This window comes from Xenopus laevis, chromosome 6S (genome assembly GCF_017654675.1).
Source record: "Xenopus laevis strain J_2021 chromosome 6S, Xenopus_laevis_v10.1, whole genome shotgun sequence".
NCBI lineage: Eukaryota > Metazoa > Chordata > Amphibia > Anura > Pipidae > Xenopus > Xenopus laevis.
In genome coordinates this window covers 79,555,239-79,575,679 of record NC_054382.1, presented here as the reverse complement: position 1 = coordinate 79,575,679, position 20,441 = coordinate 79,555,239, and the positions used below count along the sequence as shown (strand labels likewise).

At 39.7% G+C, this 20,441-nt stretch overlaps 1 protein-coding gene and 1 long non-coding RNA gene across 2 annotated transcripts in view; one reads left to right on the top strand and one right to left on the bottom strand.

Moving 5' to 3' along the window:
- The window catches only part of cap2.S (cyclase associated actin cytoskeleton regulatory protein 2 S homeolog), an 83,664-nt gene that overhangs the window by 30,590 nt on the left and 32,633 nt on the right, over positions 1-20,441 (top strand). The window lies entirely within an intron of this gene.
- On the bottom strand, positions 893-18,857 carry LOC108720113. Its single transcript, XR_001936324.2, has 4 exons — positions 17,429-18,857; positions 16,819-16,863; positions 2,436-2,496; positions 893-2,340 (listed from the first exon to the last, which is right to left on the bottom strand). It is a non-coding gene; the product is annotated as an uncharacterized LOC108720113 (long non-coding RNA).

The window sequence follows — 20,441 nt, the reverse complement described above, 5'->3', positions numbered from 1 at the left end:
GAACCGGGGACTGGTGCCAAAATGTATTTTTTTTTTGTGGGGCTGGGGTTGGGGATGGGGTCTGTGGGGGCGCGGTCCAATTTTGTCGCGCCGATGTCCAATTCGTTTTTGGACCCCTGATATTGACAACTGTGGTTCCCTCTAAGACAACTATGGCAGAATATGAAAAGTTTAGGCCTGTGGTGAAAAGCATTTCATTTGCAAACCATGAAAATCCTGGTAAGTCTGGTTTTGAACGTTGGTAAGTCTTTGGTGGATAACTGTATGTCTCCCATAATACTGAGGTGGTGCCCCCATGCCAAATGATAAAGGACGTTGCAGGAACAAAACTACCACTGTGGTAAATTTCACTGGTTCTATTCTCACATCACAATGTCGTTTTTGTGGAAGCCAAACAGGAAAGCTCACAATTTTTCATCTGAATGCACAGGGGTGGAAAATTCCAATGAAGATGACAGCACTACTGTTAATAGCAGAATGGGAAGAGTAATTCTGTCATTCAGCTGTCTAGACTGTTTGTTTTAGTAATGCCAAGCAGTGAATGAGCAAGTGAGTCACAACTAAGGCACAGCAGTTTTGCACAAAGTCATAGTCAGAGTAATGGAGTCAGAGGGGATTTGCACTGCTCATATCACATTTTAAATTCTATTGCATGACTTTTAAATCTAGTTGAGGGTATTTTAAGTTCTATTACATTACTTTTAAATCTAGTTGAGAGTATTAGCAACACTGTCTCATTTAGCACTTGCCATTCTATAAAAAGCATATCTTACCCGCAACCAAAGATTTTGAGTTCATTTGCCCTTTAAGGAAAAAGGTGAGATTATAAACTCTATGGAATAGCAGTATCCTTCCTCTTGTCTCTTGATCACATAGAACAAAATATTTAATGTCATTTTATTTATTCGTATTTATTTTTGTATTTACCTTTGTTAATAAATGTAGTGTCAATTTCATGAAATATGCCTCCCAGAAGCAGAACACACGACAAAACAAATATGGTGCACATCTCATATATACATGGCAGGCAGGGCCAGACTGGGAATAAAAAACAGGCCTGACAAAACTCAAAGCAGCAAATATATAGATGTGCAACATTGGCGGCCAACCCCTCCCCCCCCCACAATTTAGTGGACATGCCCCATCCCCCATAACACAAATTGAAAAACTGGTGGTCAGGGCCCCCAAATAAAAATTTAAAAAATGTGGTGCCCAGCCCCCCACCGAGTTAGAGAACCATTAGTGTCCAGCTTCCCCAAGTTCAAAACCTGTCCGATCGACCAAATAACTGATCTCCGCCGGACGAAAAATGTTGGGACTCTCCACACATGGTCCAAAAATCTTTTGAATCCTCAATTCGTATGATCTGATCTTTGCGTCTATGGCCAGCTTTTTTTATTAATACACTTTTCTGAATTATTGTTTGCGGGAAAAAAAAAATTGTGAAAAATACAAATCCTAGTCGGATTTTCCATCCCAAAAACTCCAGAGGTCTGAGATGCCGGATTTTCAGATTCTGACTTTTTCCATCCTTGGGGTACAATACATCCTTTAAAAAATCATGGTTTTTTTTCACTAAAAATTCAGATTTGATTAAAAAAACATGAATTCTTCGGGTTCTTGGCATTTGGAGTTTAGTAAATAACCCCCTTGGTCTTATAAATATAGTCCAAAGTTCATGCCTAATACTTTACAACAGTGCTCCCCACCCTAAAATAGCCACGAGCAAAATTCTAAAAAGTTGGAGAGCAGCACAAGCATAAAAAATGTGATTGGCTATTTGGTAGCCCCTATGTGGACTGTCAGCCTACATGAGTCTCTGTTTGGCAGTACATCTGGTTTTTATGCAAGCAAAACATTCTTCTAAGCCTGGAATTCAAAAATAAGCACCTGCTTTGAGGCCACTGAGAGTAACATCCAAGAGATTGGTGAGCAACATGTTGCTCACAAGATACTGGTTGGGGACCAGTGCCTTAGAGCACAGGTAAATGCAGTGCCAGTTCGATGTATAATATATCTGGAATGCTTGGCCACCCCATGGGGTTACAGAAAGAGTCATAACATAAGATGTTATATCATAAGATGGCAGTTTCATGTACCATACCCCCAGGAGCCAAAAAAATGCAGTTCCAGAGGAAATGTGGCTTGCCCTCAAGGAAGATGGCTGCATAACTCCTGTGTTCGAAGCACTCCATTCTTGGCAATAATAAGCAATCCTGCCCTAGGAATAACAAACAAAATACAGAAGGAAACACCTGTTTGAAAGCAAACTGTCCCAACAAGAGCTAGCACCACTGTTTGTCCGGAAGAAAACAAATCATGCACTTTCCAAGGTGGCGCCTGCAAACAGAGAAAGAGAGGAACATCCTGAAGCACAATACAACATATCTGATCCTGACAGCGATGTTGAAGAAGACATGGATATTATTACTTACCAATAGAATCTCCCTCATTGAGTTCAAGGCAATGCTGCAGGAGATTACCTTGTCTCTTAAACTGCAGGAGATAAAAAAGAGACATGATTAGTATAACATCCTGTTTGGATATTGAAATTAATCAAAGTAAGTTCTTTCATAATGGCAAAAATGTTCTAAAAAATTACATACACAAGCCTGGCTTTCAGCATGCAGAGACAATTGGAGTATTTAGAAAGCAGGAGCATATACATATAGCCAATAGCATTCTCCACAGGGACCAGGCAGCAGAAATAGAAAAAGAAAGGGCACACAGAGTAAAAACACCCAAAGCTGCCCCCTTAACGCCACAAGAGACATTCTGTGCTGCTTAACCCTTTAAGTGCCACAGAACGTAGAATCTACGTTCTGTGGAAAAGTAACTTGAAATGCCACAGAACGTAGATTCTACGTTCTGCAGCACTTCCGGGTTCTGGAGCGGAGGAGCGGCTGTTAGAGCCGCTCGCTCCGTTCCGCTTCGATCCCCTGCCCCTAGGCAACGAGCAGAGCAGGGGATCGAGTGGCCCCTGGGGCGCGATCGCCCAGGGGCCCAAAAACAGCAGCAGGCACGTGTTCCTTACGTGTCCTGCTGCTGCAGCCTGCACTGCGCCGATCAGCTCCGCCCCCACAGCACAGAGACACGCAGATCGTCGCAGATGTCTTCCTGGGACCCCTCCACATCGTGTGCAACAGTCTTCAGCGACTTTTTCAGGTTAGTGCAACAATTACACACACAAACACACCAACACACACTTATTACAGTAATACACACTTAGATTCACACTTACACACACTTACACATACATTTTTGGGGATTGGGGGGGTCACTTACACTCACTGCACTTACACACACGTGCACACGCACACACGCGCACATAACATGTAATTTACCATTTGTACACACGCACACGCACATACATGGCATTGTGGCTTTTTTTTTTTTTTTTCTTATCGCATCGTCTCTTTTTTTTGCTGAAAAAAATGTTTTATTGCCATTACGAATAGCGTATTCACTAACCGTACTGTGCAATATCTTTTGTATGTTATTTCGGTGATTATATTGCAATTTTGGGTATTTTGGTGCATTTTTAGCCATTTTATTGAATTTTTAGCCATTTTATTGCATTTTCAGCTCTGCATATGTTGTGTTCACTTGTTTCTAGCCGTATAACCTGTTTGGCCCAGCTAAAATATTCAAACTGTGTTTCTGACGGCCGATAACACTATTCTGGAAAAAAACATTGATTTTTGTGGTTTTATTGGATTTTTTTTCATTTCACTCTTTACTGCCTTATTTTGTTTTGCCTTGTAAATTTTATCTACTATATATCCATTTGGGGGTCTCTGTGCGCCACATAGTTTGGTATATCTATGCATATTGGGCATCAAAGTGTTCAGTAGACCCCTGGCGTTCATATTTAGGATGTTTTATGCTGATACGTTACGAAATGTGGGGCATATAATGGGGTAAAATTCAAGCTTTGTGACGATTTTCAGAAATTTGATAAAAACCGTTATGTTCAGCATTGCTTTGCAGTTTGGCAGTTTGTAGTAGAAACACTTATTTACCCATATTGGATTCGTCAGAATGTGTACTTTCTGAAAATATATGGTTTTCTGGGGTCTCTGTACTGTTAGGGGGGTCTAATGTCGCATAATACACACACCAGGTGCTCATATTGCAGCAGCCAGCGCGTCAGCTGTGAAAATGTATATACACTATTGTCATTTGGTGGTCTCTGTGCGCCACATAGTTTGGTATATCTATGCATATTGAGCATCAAAGTGTTCAGTAGACCCCTGGCGTTCATATTTAGGATGTTTTATGCTGATAGGGTTACGAAATGTGGGGCATATAATGGGGTAAAATTCAAGCTTTCTGACGATTTTCAGAAATTTGATAAAAAACCGTTATGTTCAGCATTGCTTTGCAGTTTGGCAGTTTGTAGTAGAAACACTTATTTACCCATATTGGATTCGTCAGAATGTGTACTTTCTGAAAATATATGGTTTTCTGGGGTCTCTGTACTGTTAGGGGGGTCTAATGTCGCATAATACACACACCAGGCACTTATATTGCAGCAGCCAGCGCGTCAGCTGTGAAAATGTATATACACTATTGTCATTTGGTGGTCTCTGTGCGCCACATAGTTTGGTATATCTATGCATATTGAGCATCAAAGTGTTCAGTAGACCTCTGGCGTTCATATTTAGGATGTTTTATGCTGATACGTTACGAAACGTGGAGCATATAATGGGGTAAAATTCAAGCTTTGTGACGATTTTCAGAAATTTGATAAAAACCGTTATGTTCAGCATTGCTTTGCAGTTTGGCAGTTTGTAGTAGAAACACTTATTTACCCATATTGGATTCGTCAGAATGTGTACTTTCTGAAAATATATGGTTTTCTGGGGTCTCTGTACTGTTAGGGGGGTCTAATATCGCATAATACACACACCAGGTGCTTATATTGCAGCAGCCAGCGCGTCAGCCGTGAAAATGTATATACACTATTGTCATTTGGGGGTCTCTGTGCGCCACATAGTTTGGTATATCTATGCACATTTGGCATCAAACTATTTAGTAGACCCCTGGCGTTCATATTTAGGATGTTTTATGCTGATACGTTACGAAACGTGGAGCATATAATGGGGTAAAATTCAACCTTTGTGACGATTTTCAGAAATTTGATAAAAACCGTTATGTTCAGCATTGCTTTGCAGTTTGGCAGTTTGTAGTAGAAACACTTATTTACCCATATTGGATTCGTCAGAATGTGTACTTTCTGAAAATATCTGGTTTTCTGGGGTCTCTGTACTGTTAGGGGGGTCTAATGTCGCATAATACACACACCAGGTGCTTATATTGCAGCAGCCAGCGAGTCAGCCGTGAAAATGTATATACACTATTGTCATTTGGGGTCTCTGTGCGCCACATAGTTTGGTATATCTATGCATATTGGGCATCAAAGTGTTCAGTAGACCCCTGGCGTTCATATTTAGGATGTTTTATGCTGATACGTTACGAAACGTGGAGCATATAATGGGGTAAAATTCAAGCTTTGTGACGATTTTCCGAAATTTGATAAAAACCGTTATGTTCAGCATTGCTTTGCAGTTTGGCAGTTTGTAGTAGAAACACTTATTTACCCATATTGGATTCGTCAGAATGTGTACTTTCTGAAAATATATGGTTTTCTGGGGTCTCTGTACTGTTAGGGGGGTCTAATGTCGCATAATACACACACCAGGTGCTTATATTGCAGCAGCCAGCGCGTCAGCCGTGAAAATGTATATACACTATTGTCATTTGGGGGTCTCTGTGCGCCACATAGTTTGGAATATCTATGCATATTGGGCATCAAAGTGTTCAGTAGACCCCTGGCGTTCATATTTAGGATGTTTTATGCTGATACGTTACGAAACGTGGAGCATATAATGGAGTAAAATTCAAGCTTTGTGACGATTTTCAGAAATTTGATAAAAACCGTTATGTTCAGCATTGCTTTGCAGTTTGGCAGATTGTAGTAGAAACACTTATTTACCCATATTGGATTCGTCAGAATGTGTTCTTTCTGAAAATATCTGGTTTTCTGGGGTCTCTGTACTGTTAGGGGGGTCTAATGTCGCATAATACACACACCAGGTGCTTATATTGCAGCAGCCAGCGCGTCAGCCGTGAAAATGTATATACAGTATTGTCATTTGGGGGTCTCTGTGCGCCACATAGTTTGGTATATCTATGCATATTGGGCATCAAAGTGTTCAGTAGACCCCTGGCGTTCATATTTAGGATGTTTTATGCTGATAAGTTACGAAATGTGGGGCATATAATGGGGTAAAATTCAAGCTTTGTGACGATTTTCAGAAATTTGATAAAAACCGTTATGTTCAGCATTGCTTTGCAGTTTGGCAGTTTGTAGTAGAAACACTTATTTACCCATATTGGATTCGTCAGAATGTGTACTTTCTGAAAATATATGGTTTTCTGGGGTCTCTGTACTGTTAGGTGGTCTAATGTCGCATAATACACACACCAGGCACTTATATTGCCGCAGCCAGCGCGTCAGCTGTGAAAATGTATATACACTATTGTCATTTGGTGGTCTCTGTGCGCCACATAGTTTGGTATATCTATGCATATTGAGCATCAAAGTGTTCAGTAGACCTCTGGGCGTTCATATTTAGGATGTTTTATGCTGATACGTTACGAAACGTGGAGCATATAATGGGGTAAAATTCAAGCTTTGTGACGATTTTCAGAAATTTGATAAAAACCGTTATGTTCAGCATTGCTTTGCAGTTTGGCAGTTTGTAGTAGAAACACTTATTTACCCATATTGGATTCGTCAGAATGTGTACTTTCTGAAAATATATGGTTTTCTGGGGTCTCTGTACTGTTAGGGGGGTCTAATATCGCATAATACACACACCAGGTGCTTATATTGCAGCAGCCAGCGCGTCAGCCGTGAAAATGTATATACACTATTGTCATTTGGGGGTCTCTGTGCGCCACATAGTTTGGTATATCTATGCACATTTGGCATCAAACTATTTAGTAGACCCCTGGCGTTCATATTTAGGATGTTTTATGCTGATACGTTACGAAACGTGGAGCATATAATGGAGTAAAATTCAAGCTTTGTGACGATTTTCAGAAATTTGATAAAAAACCGTTATGTTCAGCATTGCTTTGCAGTTTGGCAGATTGTAGTAGAAACACTTATTTACCCATATTGGATTCGTCAGAATGTGTTCTTTCTGAAAATATCTGGTTTTCTGGGGTCTCTGTACTGTTAGGGGGGTCTAATGTCGCATAATACACACACCAGGTGCTTATATTGCAGCAGCCAGCGCGTCAGCCGTGAAAATGTATATACAGTATTGTCATTTGGGGGTCTCTGTGCGCCACATAGTTTGGTATATCTATGCATATTGGGCATCAAAGTGTTCAGTAGACCCCTGGCGTTCATATTTAGGATGTTTTATGCTGATAAGTTACGAAATGTGGGGCATATAATGGGGTAAAATTCAAGCTTTGTGACGATTTTCAGAAATTTGATAAAAACCGTTATGTTCAGCATTGCTTTGCAGTTTGGCAGTTTGTAGTAGAAACACTTATTTACCCATATTGGATTCGTCAGAATGTGTACTTTCTGAAAATATATGGTTTTCTGGGGTCTCTGTACTGTTAGGTGGTCTAATGTCGCATAATACACACACCGGGTGGTTATGTTGCAGCAGCCAGCGCGTCAGCCGTGAAAATGTCTATACATATTGTCATTTGGGGGTCTCTGTGCGCCACATAGTTTGGTATATCTATGCACATTGGGCATCAAACTATTTAGTAGACCTGTATGTTTATATTTAGGATGCTTTATGCTGGTAATGATACATGGACAATACGATGCTGGAAAGTTGAAGCTTTGAGGCAATTTTCAGATATTTCACCAAAACGGCCAAATTTGGCAAAGCCTTGCGACTCAGTAGTTTTGAGCAGAAAAGCATGGGTACCCATTTTAGATTCTGTAGAATGTGTTCTTTCCAAAAATGTATGGGTTTGGGGGGTAAACATATATTTCTGTGTTTTTACCCCACAAAAATGCAGACAATGTGCTGATTTTTCATTAGCTGAAGTTACCCCACAGGACAATTTGTATGTGCTAACTTCATTTTGGGGCCTCTAAATGCCATATACTTTGGTAAACCTATGCACAGTGGGCACCAAACTGTTTGGAGGACCCCCGGCAATCACAATTTGGGTGCTTTTTTGTGATACGTAATGATACATGGGCGATATGATGCTGGAAAGTTGAAGCATTGAGGCAATTTTCAGATATTTCACCAAAACCGACAACTTTGGGAAAGCCTTGCGACTCAGTAGTTTGGAGCAATAAGGCATGGGTACCCATTTTAGATTCTGTAGAATGTGTACTTTCCAAAAATGTATGGGTTTGGGGGGTAAACATATATTTCTGTGTTTTTACACCACAAAAATGCAGTTAATGTGTTGATCTTTCATTAGCTGAAGTTACCCACAGGACTATTTGTATGCACTAACTTCATTTTGAGGCCTCTAACTGCCAGATACTTTGGTAAACCTATGAACAATGGCCACCAAACTGTTCGGAGGAACCCTGGCAATCACATTTAGGGTGCTTTTTCTTGGTGCATAACGATACATGGGTGATATGGTGCTGAGAAGTTGAAGCTTTGAGGCAATTTTCAGATATTTCACCAAAACCGACAATTGTGGGAAAGCCTTGCGACTCAGTAGTTTGGAGCAGAAAGGCATGGGTACCCATTTTAGATTCGGTAGAATGTGTACTTTCCAAAACTATATGGGTTTTGGGGGGCAAACATATATTTCTGTGTTTTTACCCCACAAAAATGCAGTCAATGTGTTGATTTTTCATTAGCTGAAGTTACCCACGGGACTGTTTGTATGCGCTAACTTCATTTTGGGGCCTCTAAATGCCAGATACTTTGGTAAACCTATGAACAATGGCCACCAAACTGTTTGGAGGAACCCTGGCAATCATATTTAGGGTGCTTTTTCTTGGTGCGTAACGATACATGGGTGATATGGTACTGAGAAGTTGAAACTTTGAGGCAATTTTCAGATATTTCACCAAAACCGACAATTGTGGGAAAGCCTTGCGACTCAGTAGTTTGGAGCAGAAAGGCATGGGTACCCATTTTAGATTCGGTAGAATGTGTACTTTCCAAAAATATATGGGTTTTGGGGGTAAACATATATTTCTGTGTTTTTACCCCACAAAAATGCAGTCAATGTGTTGATTTTTCATTAGCTGAAGTTACCCACGGGACTGTTTGTATGCGCTAACTTCATTTTGGGGCCTCTAAATGCCAGATACTTTGGTAAACCTAGGAACAATGGCCACCAAACTGTTTGGAGGAACCCTGGCAATCATATTTAGGGTGCTTTATCTTGGTGCATAACGATACATGGGCGATATGGTGCTGAGAAGTTGAAGCTTTGAGGCAATTTTCAGATATTTCACCAAAACCGACAATTGTGGGAAAGCCTTGCGACTCAGTAGTTTGGAGCAGAAAGGCATGGGTACCCATTTTAGATTCGGTAGAATGTGTACTTTCCAAAAATATATGGGTTTTGGGGGTAAACATATATTTCTGTGTTTTTACCCCACAAAAATGCAGTCAATGTGTTGATTTTTCATTAGCTGAAGTTACCCACGGGACTGTTTGTATGCGCTAACTTCATTTTGGGGCCTCTAAATGCCAGATACTTTGGTAAACCTAGGAACAATGGCCACCAAACTGTTTGGAGGAACCCTGGCAATCATATTTAGGGTGCTTTATCTTGGTGCGTAACGATACATGGGCGATATGGTGCTGAGAAGTTGAAGCTTTGAGGCAATTTTCAGATATTTCACCAAAACCGACAATTGTGGGAAAGCCTTGCGACTCAGTAGTTTGGAGCAGAAAGGCATGGGTACCCATTTTAGATTCGGTAGAATGTGTACTTTCCAAAAATATATGGGTTTTGGGGGTAAACATATATTTCTGTGTTTTTACCCCACAAAAATGCAGTCAATGTGTTGATTTTTCATTAGCTGAAGTTACCCACGGGACTGTTTGTATGCGCTAACTTCATTTTGGGGCCTCTAAATGCCAGATACTTTGGTAAACCTAGGAACAATGGCCACCAAACTGTTTGGAGGAACCCTGGCAATCATATTTAGGGTGCTTTATCTTGGTGCGTAACGATACATGGGCGATATGGTGCTGAGAAGTTGAAGCTTTAAGGCAATTTTCAGATATTTCACCAAAACCGACAATTGTGGGAAAGCCTTGCGACTCAGTAGTTTGGAGCAGAAAGGCATGGGTACCCATTTTAGATTCGGTAGAATGTGTACTTTCCAAAAATATATGGGTTTTGGGGGTAAACATATATTTCTGTGTTTTTACCCCACAAAAATGCAGTCAATGTGTTGATTTTTCATTAGCTGAAGTTACCCACGGGACTGTTTGTATGCGCTAACTTCATTTTGGGGCCTCTAAATGCCAGATACTTTGGTAAACCTAGGAACAATGGCCACCAAACTGTTTGGAGGAACCCTGGCAATCATATTTAGGGTGCTTTATCTTGGTGCGTAACGATACATGGGCGATATGGTGCTGAGAAGTTGAAGCTTTGAGGCAATTTTCAGATATTTCACCAAAACCGACAATTGTGGGAAAGCCTTGCGACTCAGTAGTTTGGAGCAGAAAGGCATGGGTACCCATTTTAGATTCGGTAGAATGTGTACTTTCCAAAAATATATGGGTTTTGGGGGTAAACATATATTTCTGTGTTTTTACCCCACAAAAATGCAGTCAATGTGTTGATTTTTCATTAGCTGAAGTTACCCACGGGACTGTTTGTATGCGCTAACTTCATTTTGGGGCCTCTAAATGCCAGATACTTTGGTAAACCTATGAACAATGGCCACCAAAATGTTCAGAGGAACCATGGCAATCATATTTAGGGTGCTTTTTCTTGGTGCATAACGATACATGGGTGATATGGTGCTGAGAAGTTGAAGGTTTGAGGCAATTTTCACATATTTCACCAAAACCGATAATTTTGGGAAAGCCTTGCGACTCAGTAGTTTGGAGCAGAAAGGCATGGGTACCCATTTTATATTCGGTAGAATGTGTACTTTCCAAAAATATATGGGTTTGGGGGGTAAACATATATTTCTGTGTTTTTACCCCACAAAAAATGCAGTCAATGTGTTGATTTCTCAGTAGCTGAAGTAAAGTCCTGATCAATTTGGATGTGCTAACTTCATATTGGTGTCTCTAAATGCCAGATACTTTGGTAAACCTATGCATAATGGGTATCAAACTGTTCAGTGGACCCCTGGCAATCATATTTCAGGTGCTTTTTCTTGGTACCTAATATAGTTTGGGATATGCAGAGCAGCAAAATAAAACCTTTGAAATGATTTTTCAGAATTTTGAATTTTTTTTTGAAAAACCGCTATGTTCAGACAAGCTTTTATGTTTGGTAGTTGGGAGTAGAGAGACATAGTTACCCATTTTGTAATCGGCAGAATGTGTACTTTTCAAAAATGTATGGTTTTCTGGGGTAAACCTACGGTTTCAGGAGTTTTGGCCTTGGAATCTAAAGCATGCCGTTTTCTGCCTTAGTGCTTTCAAAATTCGGCAATATACTGCCGGGAGTTTTTGAGGTACAGAAGTCCTAAATCTCCCTAAAACTATACATATCTGGTATTGGCACGTTCGAGAGACATAAGGCTTTCCAAATCAGTTGGATTTTCATCCGTAAAATGAAATATTTTTCTGGTATAAATTGATATACGATGAAAAATGGTAATTTTTCATTTTTTTTTGGTATTTAGCACTATAAATTTTTTTGCACAGGTGGAAATACATGAAAACTCAGGCAGATTTAGAAAGCTCAGTTTCTACCGAAAAAAACAATGTATAGTTTTCCTAGGTAAACTATAGGTTTCCCCTCAGAAAATGCCCCTAAAGTGAGAGAGCACAAAATGTTTCAAAAACGGCTGGCATTTCGCGTAACCAAAATGTGAAATTCTGCTGGCACTTAAAGGGTTAAACAGCTTCAGACTTAAAAAAGAAATATTATCTAAGGCTTTCAGCAACCTGACCTTTGAGGACAGTAATGTAAAATTGTTTCAGAGTATTTCACGTTACCATACAGATGACAGCTATAAAATATGGATCAGCATCCATTCTACATACACCTGATGAAACCTCATCGTTTATGCAGCGCCCTCAGATGATCTTACCAGGATGGCTGACAGAATTTAACAACTGGATCGCACAGGTGAATGGATTCATAACACACCAGAGCACACCCCCAGGACCCCCAAATGCATGTGCTCCAGAGACAGGATGTGCTCACCTAGGGATGCAATAGACTGAACACTTGGCACCTATGAGATATGTATAATAACTCTATACTATGTTTGTCAATTAAGAATGATTGCCAAAGATATTGTTATATGTTCATGCGTGATACTGTACTTGTTTTTGCATTGATTTATTATATAATTCATAAGTTAGATGAAAAGATCATAGCCCTCCTTCTTTCACTAGTGCTTCCCATAAATCCTACCATGGTAATACAAGGCAACACTAGACCCACAACCCCACAACGTTGTCTTTCCATTAATGATGCATCTCCTCTCAAACACCACATTTCTGAGTGGCAATCACTCTCCCCACCATATCACAGTTGACAAAATCTTTATCTAGGTCTGGGATAATTCCTGGAGCGACGTATTTTGATTGCCCTCTTATACTTTCACTTAATTTCCTACTGTATATCCACCCTCCATCCCTCCTTCAGGGGTTACAACAAGTATCAGGTTAATAATGATGTTGGCTCACAAATCACATACGGCATACTTTAGCCATGGCTCTAATTATATGACTCGGGGACATGATGAAATGTTAAATAATTAGTTACAACGTAAATGGCCTAAACAAACCAATCAAAGATCCCAAATATTAGGGGAATGTGAAAGATTAGAAGCAAAAATAGTTATGCTCCAAGAGACACATTTAACAATCGAAACGGGTGACAAGCCGTGAAGATATGTACTGGGCTAATGACATTACTACACAGAGACCTCACATTCACTTTAACTGATCAGAAAAAGGAAACATAATAACAATAGCTAACATGTACACTCCAATCAAGGGTCATTTATGACTTCATTACAATGCTAGCATCATTTGCCGAAAGGTATCATATGAAACCCACTGACTGATACATCTAGCAAAAAACAAAGGTAACAAATAAATCCTTATCCAACCTACAAGTGGTGGACATCTGGAGTTGCTTAAACCCAAACAACACTGACTATACTCATTTTAGAAGACATTCACGGGCTACTCAAGAATAGACTCACAAAAATGGCTCCACCACTTTCAAAATGCCAAAATTACACAAAGCACCCTCTCCGATCACTCACCAGTTGCGGTTTGCTTTCATATACCAAGTACAATTAAACCAAGTTTTAAACGAAAAATTTATCAATATGTTGCTACATTATGAGAAATATAAGGAACAAATAAGGGTAATGATTAAGAATGCCTTTAAGGACAATGACTTAACAGATACTAGATCCTCTGTATTATAGGAAACACACACATTTATAGTGAGAGGCCAATTGTTATCTCGTTGTTGTAGGATTAAAAAAGGAAAAAATAGATGTGCATATTACTTAAAGGGGAACTATCGTGAAAATGAAAATTAATATAAACTTCAGCATACCGAAATAAGAAACTTTGTAAATACAATCAAATAAATATATTGCATCATTTCTGAAAGAATCAAGCTTTTGTTCACTATTCCTCTCCCAGCATCTGTTTCTCTTTATTCTGTCTTCATGCTTCAGTTAGGTGTCAGATACTCATTAACAGTTAGATCTTTAGGGGGGATCCTTTTGCCTAGCAGATGAATTAGAGCTCACTCAAATAACTGATTCCAGTACAAACAAAATCCAACAAAATAACTGCTTTTTGCAGAAATCCTGCATGTAGAGAGATATGATGTCTGGTGATTTTAATAGAGTGAGTTTTAACACATCTTCTAGGCAAAAGGAGCCCTCCTAAAAGATATACTGAATGAAGAGCAACAGATGCTGAGAGAGGGATAGTGAAGATAAACTTGATTATTTTAGAAACAGTAGCATGGTTTTATGCATAATAGATCTAGACTAACTTAATTTCTTTTTATGAGAAGGTAAGTAGAGACCTCGATCCTGGGATGGCAGTGGATGTGATTTACTTAGACTTTGCTAAAGCATTTGATACAGTGCCACACAAAAGGTTACTGGTTAAATTAAGGAATGTTGGCCTGGAAAATAGTATTTGTACCTGAATAGAGAACTGGCTAAAACATAGACTACAAAGAGTGGTGGTAAATGGAACATTTTCTAATTGGACCAGTGTTGTTAGTGGAGTACCGCAGGGCTCTGTACTAGGTCCCTTGCTTTTCAACTTGTTTATTAATGACCTGTACTCCAACAGCCAAACAACTATTGCTCTCCGAGGCTACAATTTTAATCTTAGTGTTACTTGTATTAGTTGTCTTTCTATTTAGACCCTCCTCTATTCATTTTCCTGTCTCTTTTTTAAGCCACTGCCTGGAGAGCTGTTGAATGAAAAGCGAAATAATTAAAAAAAAAAACAATAAAATAAAAAATTGCCCAATTGCAGATTTTCAATAGCACAGTCTACATAATACTAAAATTTCATTCAAAGGTGAACAATTCAATATACGGTTCTTGTGAAACTTTTGAATATAAATCCAATCAATTAAAAAATTCTGTACTTTCTTTGAAATTTAAATTTTCAAATCTTTCCAATTACTCTTCAGTATGCTCCTTCAGCAATCTATTTATCTTCATGCAGAAGTCAGAGCTAAATAGGGCTTACTTACAAATGACAGGGCAGAGTGCAGGTACAGGTTCAAGCCCACATGTTCATTGCACTTTGCACACTGTTGCTACATCAGCACCCACAGACAGGCTGTATTTACCATATAGGCACTTGAGGCCCCATGCCTATAATGACAGCTTTAGGGGGGCAGCTCTTGGGTGCCTATATAGTAAATTAATATTTACTATATAGTAAATATTATAAGAAAATTGGTGGCCAGGGCCCCTTAAACGCCTATGCCTTCCTGAAATCAGCAGCTCTCAGAAAGATGGGGGGCCCGGCTAATCAAGTAAGTGTGACATGGCCGGGGCCCCCCTTACCCTCGGGGTCCCCTACAACTCTCCCCCCTGTCCCCCCCTGATGGCTGCCCTGCCTACCAGTGCCAGATACTTGCTGGTTAAATTCAGTGGCAGAGCTGATGGGTAGGTAACTGTACCACAATCAACTTTCATTTGAAGCAACGTAGGGGGTTCTTCACAGTCAGGACAGTGAGGTTGTGGAATGCACTGCCGGGTGATGTTGTGATGGCTGATTCAGTTAATGCCTTTAAGAATGGCTTGGATGATTTTTGGACAGACATATCATCAAAGGCTGTGATACTAAGCTCTATAGTTAGTATAGGTATGGGTATATAGAATTTATGTAAAAGTAGGGAGGGGTGTGTGTATGGATGCTGGGTTTTCATTTGGAGGGGTTGAACTTGATGAACTTTGTCTTTTTTCAACCCAATTTAACTGTGTAACTATGTAACTATGTAGTACAGAATTTTTAATTGATTGTATTTAGAAAGTTTCTTATTTCAGTATGCTGACGCTTATATTAAATTTTCATTTTCGCAATAGTTCCCCTATAAAGAGATATCTCATCTGGAACAATCAGACAAACAAACATACCATGGCTAAATCAACTCTCACTACTAGTACTATTAGACCAGTACTCCTATAAAGCCTACTTAAATTGCAAACAAAAATCTTATGAACTAAGTAAAAAGAGTACAAAGCAATTTGCAATAGCTCTGAAGAATCACCTCTACAAAGGATACGATCCTAAATTACCCACTGATTCCCCTCTGTTATATTGACAACGGATGCCGACAATGTCGGACTGGGACACCAGGGGCCCACCAAAAAACCTTAGACCAGGGGCCCACCAAAAAACTTCAGACTCGGGGTCCACTCTCAGAATTATTTTCTTTCTCTCCTCACTCAACCTCTATTCTCCTATTCTCTTTTCTTTACATACTATAATCTATTATTCCATCTATTTAGCCTCTTTGGTCTCATAGAAATAAGGAATAACCATGAAATAGGCAAAATGTTTAGCAACATGAGGGCCCACTGATACCTGGGCCCACCGGGAGTTTTCCTGGTATCCCTGTGGGCCAGTCCGACACTGGATGCCGAAAAGGCATTTGATGGGGTGTGTTGGAATTATCTTTCACTGATGATCTACTACTATTTATCACTCTCCTCCTCAACCTGGGGAAGTTGGAAACATAAACTTATCAGCATCAACTAAAATACACTAGAAAAAAACTTTCCCTTTAAGTGGGCTCCCCCAGGCTATAAAATACTAAGGAGAGCAACTCACTGCAGATATATCAAAGTTATATAACACCAACTTTATGCCTCTGCTAGAACTAATTACAAGCACAACTTTAAATTTTGGAGTGGCCTAGACCTCTCATGGTTTGGCAAAATACAGGCGATAAAAAATGTCAATCATGCCTCAGATCCTATACTATCTACAAACTTTAATCATACAAATTTCTTCACATTTATTTAAGAAGATCCGGTCATTAGATACCAGCTTCATTTGGATGGACATGACTCCTAGACTGAAATATGATATCCTAACTGAACCAAAAGAGAAATAGGGACTTGCCCTTCCAGACACCTACCTGTACTACATCTCTATCCATCTTGCCTGCACTCTCCAATGGTACCTAAAAATTAAAGAGAAAAGCTGGGTTAAAATTGAACAAACTACAGCTCCTATACCTTTAGGTAATCTTCTATGGGCACAACCAAAAAAAAACATCCCTAAAGAAGTGCTACCCCACCCTACAATAAAAGCAACATTCTCAGTCTGGAATAAACATTATCTCATATCAAATTTGACAACTACTACCCTCAGGCTACAGTCCTTGCAACAAACCCCAGATTTCCCCCCAGCCTAGATCCACAAGCTTTCTGTCATTGGGGTCTATATAAAGGCAGAAACACTAGACTTTTTGATTTTTACAAAAACAGGAAAGTAATAAGCCTGGCAATTGTACAAAAGAGGTGGGCCACCCAACCACAGGATGAGTGGTGTTTGCAACAACCACATCACTTCTTAAACAAAAGACAATCCATGCCAGTAACAGCAAAACCTACACACTGTGAAAATATACTGGACAGTCAAAATCTCCGTCTCTTGCATCTATATAAATTGCTACGGAAAGCAAACTATACATTTCACCTGAAATACTTTGATGAATGGGAAAAAGATTCCAGTATAACACTTACCTCTACTGCCAGATAAAATGTACTACACTGAATGCATAGATCCTCCAGAGCGTTATGATAAGAGAGCTTTTATATAAACTCAGCACTAGGAGGTCCCCTTCTCTTCAAAGATGTGCTGGAGATACAACTCTGGTGAAGACTCATTTAAACACATATGGTTCTTATGCCCTGCAATTAAATAATATTGGGTTGACACATGCAATTTTATGAGTTAAATAACCAAAATTTATATATCTGTTATAGACTTTCACCCATTCTTTTCCACTTTGACCTAAGAACGAACAACACTAGCCCCTCCATATGCTATATGCAGCTAAAGCTTTAGGATCTAGAAAATGGAAATCAATGACCACCCTCCTTCAGAGAATAGATACAAGTAGTGGAAGAAACTACAAAATAAGTAGAAATTACACTACTGATTCACAATAAAATTGCACTGTATTGGTCGACATGGAGACCCTTGGTAGATGCACAGCAGATAAAAATATTAAACTATGGCCGTTTGAGTTACCCATGAAAGTAGGGTATATTCTAAATAAATTATAATCCGACAGCAATGTATAAGTAGGTGTATTCCCTGTACTAAGTTACTTTACAAATTTCTGAACATATGTTGTATGTGTTTACTCCTCCCCTTCCCAACCCTTCTTTCTTTCTATACCTGTCCCTACATTTAATAATCAATAAAAGAAAAATTTGTCAACATTTTTTAAAAAATCTTGTGTTATAGAAGATGATTTTTTGTTGGTTTGGGGAAGGTTATTCTCCCTAAGCCTTCATTAAAATCTTGCAATGCCTGCCAGTGATCGCCGGACAGATTGAGAGTGCTTGAGGCAGATGCTTGATTATGTTGCTGACTGTGAAACACGTGATAGGACTCTGTTTTAAATCATTTAATGTGAGCACTAGGGTTTCCAGATTAATAGCCATTTACATTATTACTTTAACTTTGTCTCAATCTAATTTTACGTTATAAATTGTGATCATATCAGTACACCGTTGAAATAGTGACTTAAAGAATTGCCTATTCTAAGCAAGTTATTAATTTGTCTTCATTATTTTTGTATATTGTTTTTTTAATTATTTGCTTTCCTGTTCTCACCCTATCCAGCTTTCAAATAGGAGTCACTGACTCCAACAGCCAAACAACTATTGCTCTCCGAGGCTACAATTTTAATCTTAGTATTACTTGTATTAGTTGTCTTTCTATTTAGACCCTCCTCTATTCATTTTCCTGTCTCTTTTTTAAGCCACTGCCTGGAGAGCTGTTGAATGAAAAGCGAAATAATTAAAAAAAAAACAATAAAATAAAAAATTGCCCAATTGCAGATTTTCAATAGCACAGTCTACATAATACTAAAATTTCATTCAAAGGTGAACAATTCAATATACGGTTCTTGTGAAACTTTTGAATATAAATCCAATCAATTAAAAAATTCTGTACTTTCTTTGAAATTTAAATTTTCAAATCTTTCCAATTACTCTTCAGTATGCTCCTTCAGCAATCTATTTATCTTCATGCAGAAGTCAGAGCTAAATAGGGCTTACTTACAAATGACAGGGCAGAGTGCAGGTACAGGTTCAAGCCCACATGTTCATTGCACTTTGCACACTGTTGCTACATCAGCACCCACAGACAGGCTGTATTTACCATATAGGCACTTGAGGCCCCATGCCTATAATGACAGCTTTAGGGGGGCAGCTCTTGGGTGCCTATATAGTAAATTAATATCTCCCTTCCCAGCAGGACCGCCATCAGAAATCACAGGGCCCCATACGACAACATTTCCTGGGCCCCCTGGGCTGCGCCCACCGCAAGCCCCACCTACAGGTCCGCCCCCCACCACACAGTAAAAAAACAAAAAAAATATTGGTGGCTAGGGTTCCCACATGTTAATAAAAAATAAAAAGATATTGGTGGTCAGGGCCCTCCATAAAAAAAAACATTTGTGTCCAGGGTCCTCCCATTAAAAAATATTGGTGGCTAGGACCCCACATATGCGAAAAAAATTGGTGGCCAGGCCCCCCCCCCACATTATAAGAAAATTGGTGGCCAGGGCCCCTTAAACGCCTATGCCTTCCTGAAATCAGCAGCTCTCAGAAAGATGGGTGGCCCGGCTAATCAAGTAAGTGTGGCATGGCCGGGGCCCCCCTTACCCTCGGGGCCCCCTACAACTCTCCCCCCTGTCCCCCCCTGATGGCTGCCCTGCCTACCAGTGCCAGATACTTGCTGGTTAAATTCAGTGGCAGAGCTGATGGGCTGTACCACAATCAGTACATGTTCTGTACAGCAGGTCCTTCTATGAGTCCGATGCATCAGACCAAAATATAGTCCTATCCACAGATGCAAGTCCAGGGGCTCCGCCCATATAGTGCAAAGGAGGCCTTTTAGAAATCAGCACTATGCTCTGCAGGTACAAGATGCAGAATGGAGCTATGCCACATGCTAAGTGAATGAGCACTAAAGGGAGTGATTTTGCAGTCAATAGTGCTCTTGCATCTGGCTTTTATAAATGAGTCCTACTATATTTTAAAATAATTAGAGACAGATTGCTGTAGTTGCTGGTAAGTTTGTAACACCTTCTCCTTCCTCCCTTTGCCTGCCCCAATTTCTGTTTAAATGTTCTTCTTTGGCCCTTAAGACTGCCCCTATAGTTCCTTATATGAATTTTGTCCTCACCAACCATGTCATATAGACCCACTCCCCCTCTATATCATTGACCTTCTCCCTTCGTAATTTAAGATTAGAAAAGGTGGCAACCCTTAGGCTGCTGTCCGACGGGGAGATTTTCTTACCCACGATAAATTGGTGCTACCTGAAAAAGCTTCTCCACCAGCAATAATGGAAATTGGAGGTATATGAGCTATGCTAAGTCACCCTAAGTTGCCTAGTGAGCAAGGCGTATATCTTACCACAGGCGATTTCAATTCTTGCTGGTGGAAAAGCCATTTTGGGAGATTTGTTGCCAGCAGTAGTGCCAATTTATCATGGGCAACAAAATCTCCCTGTCAG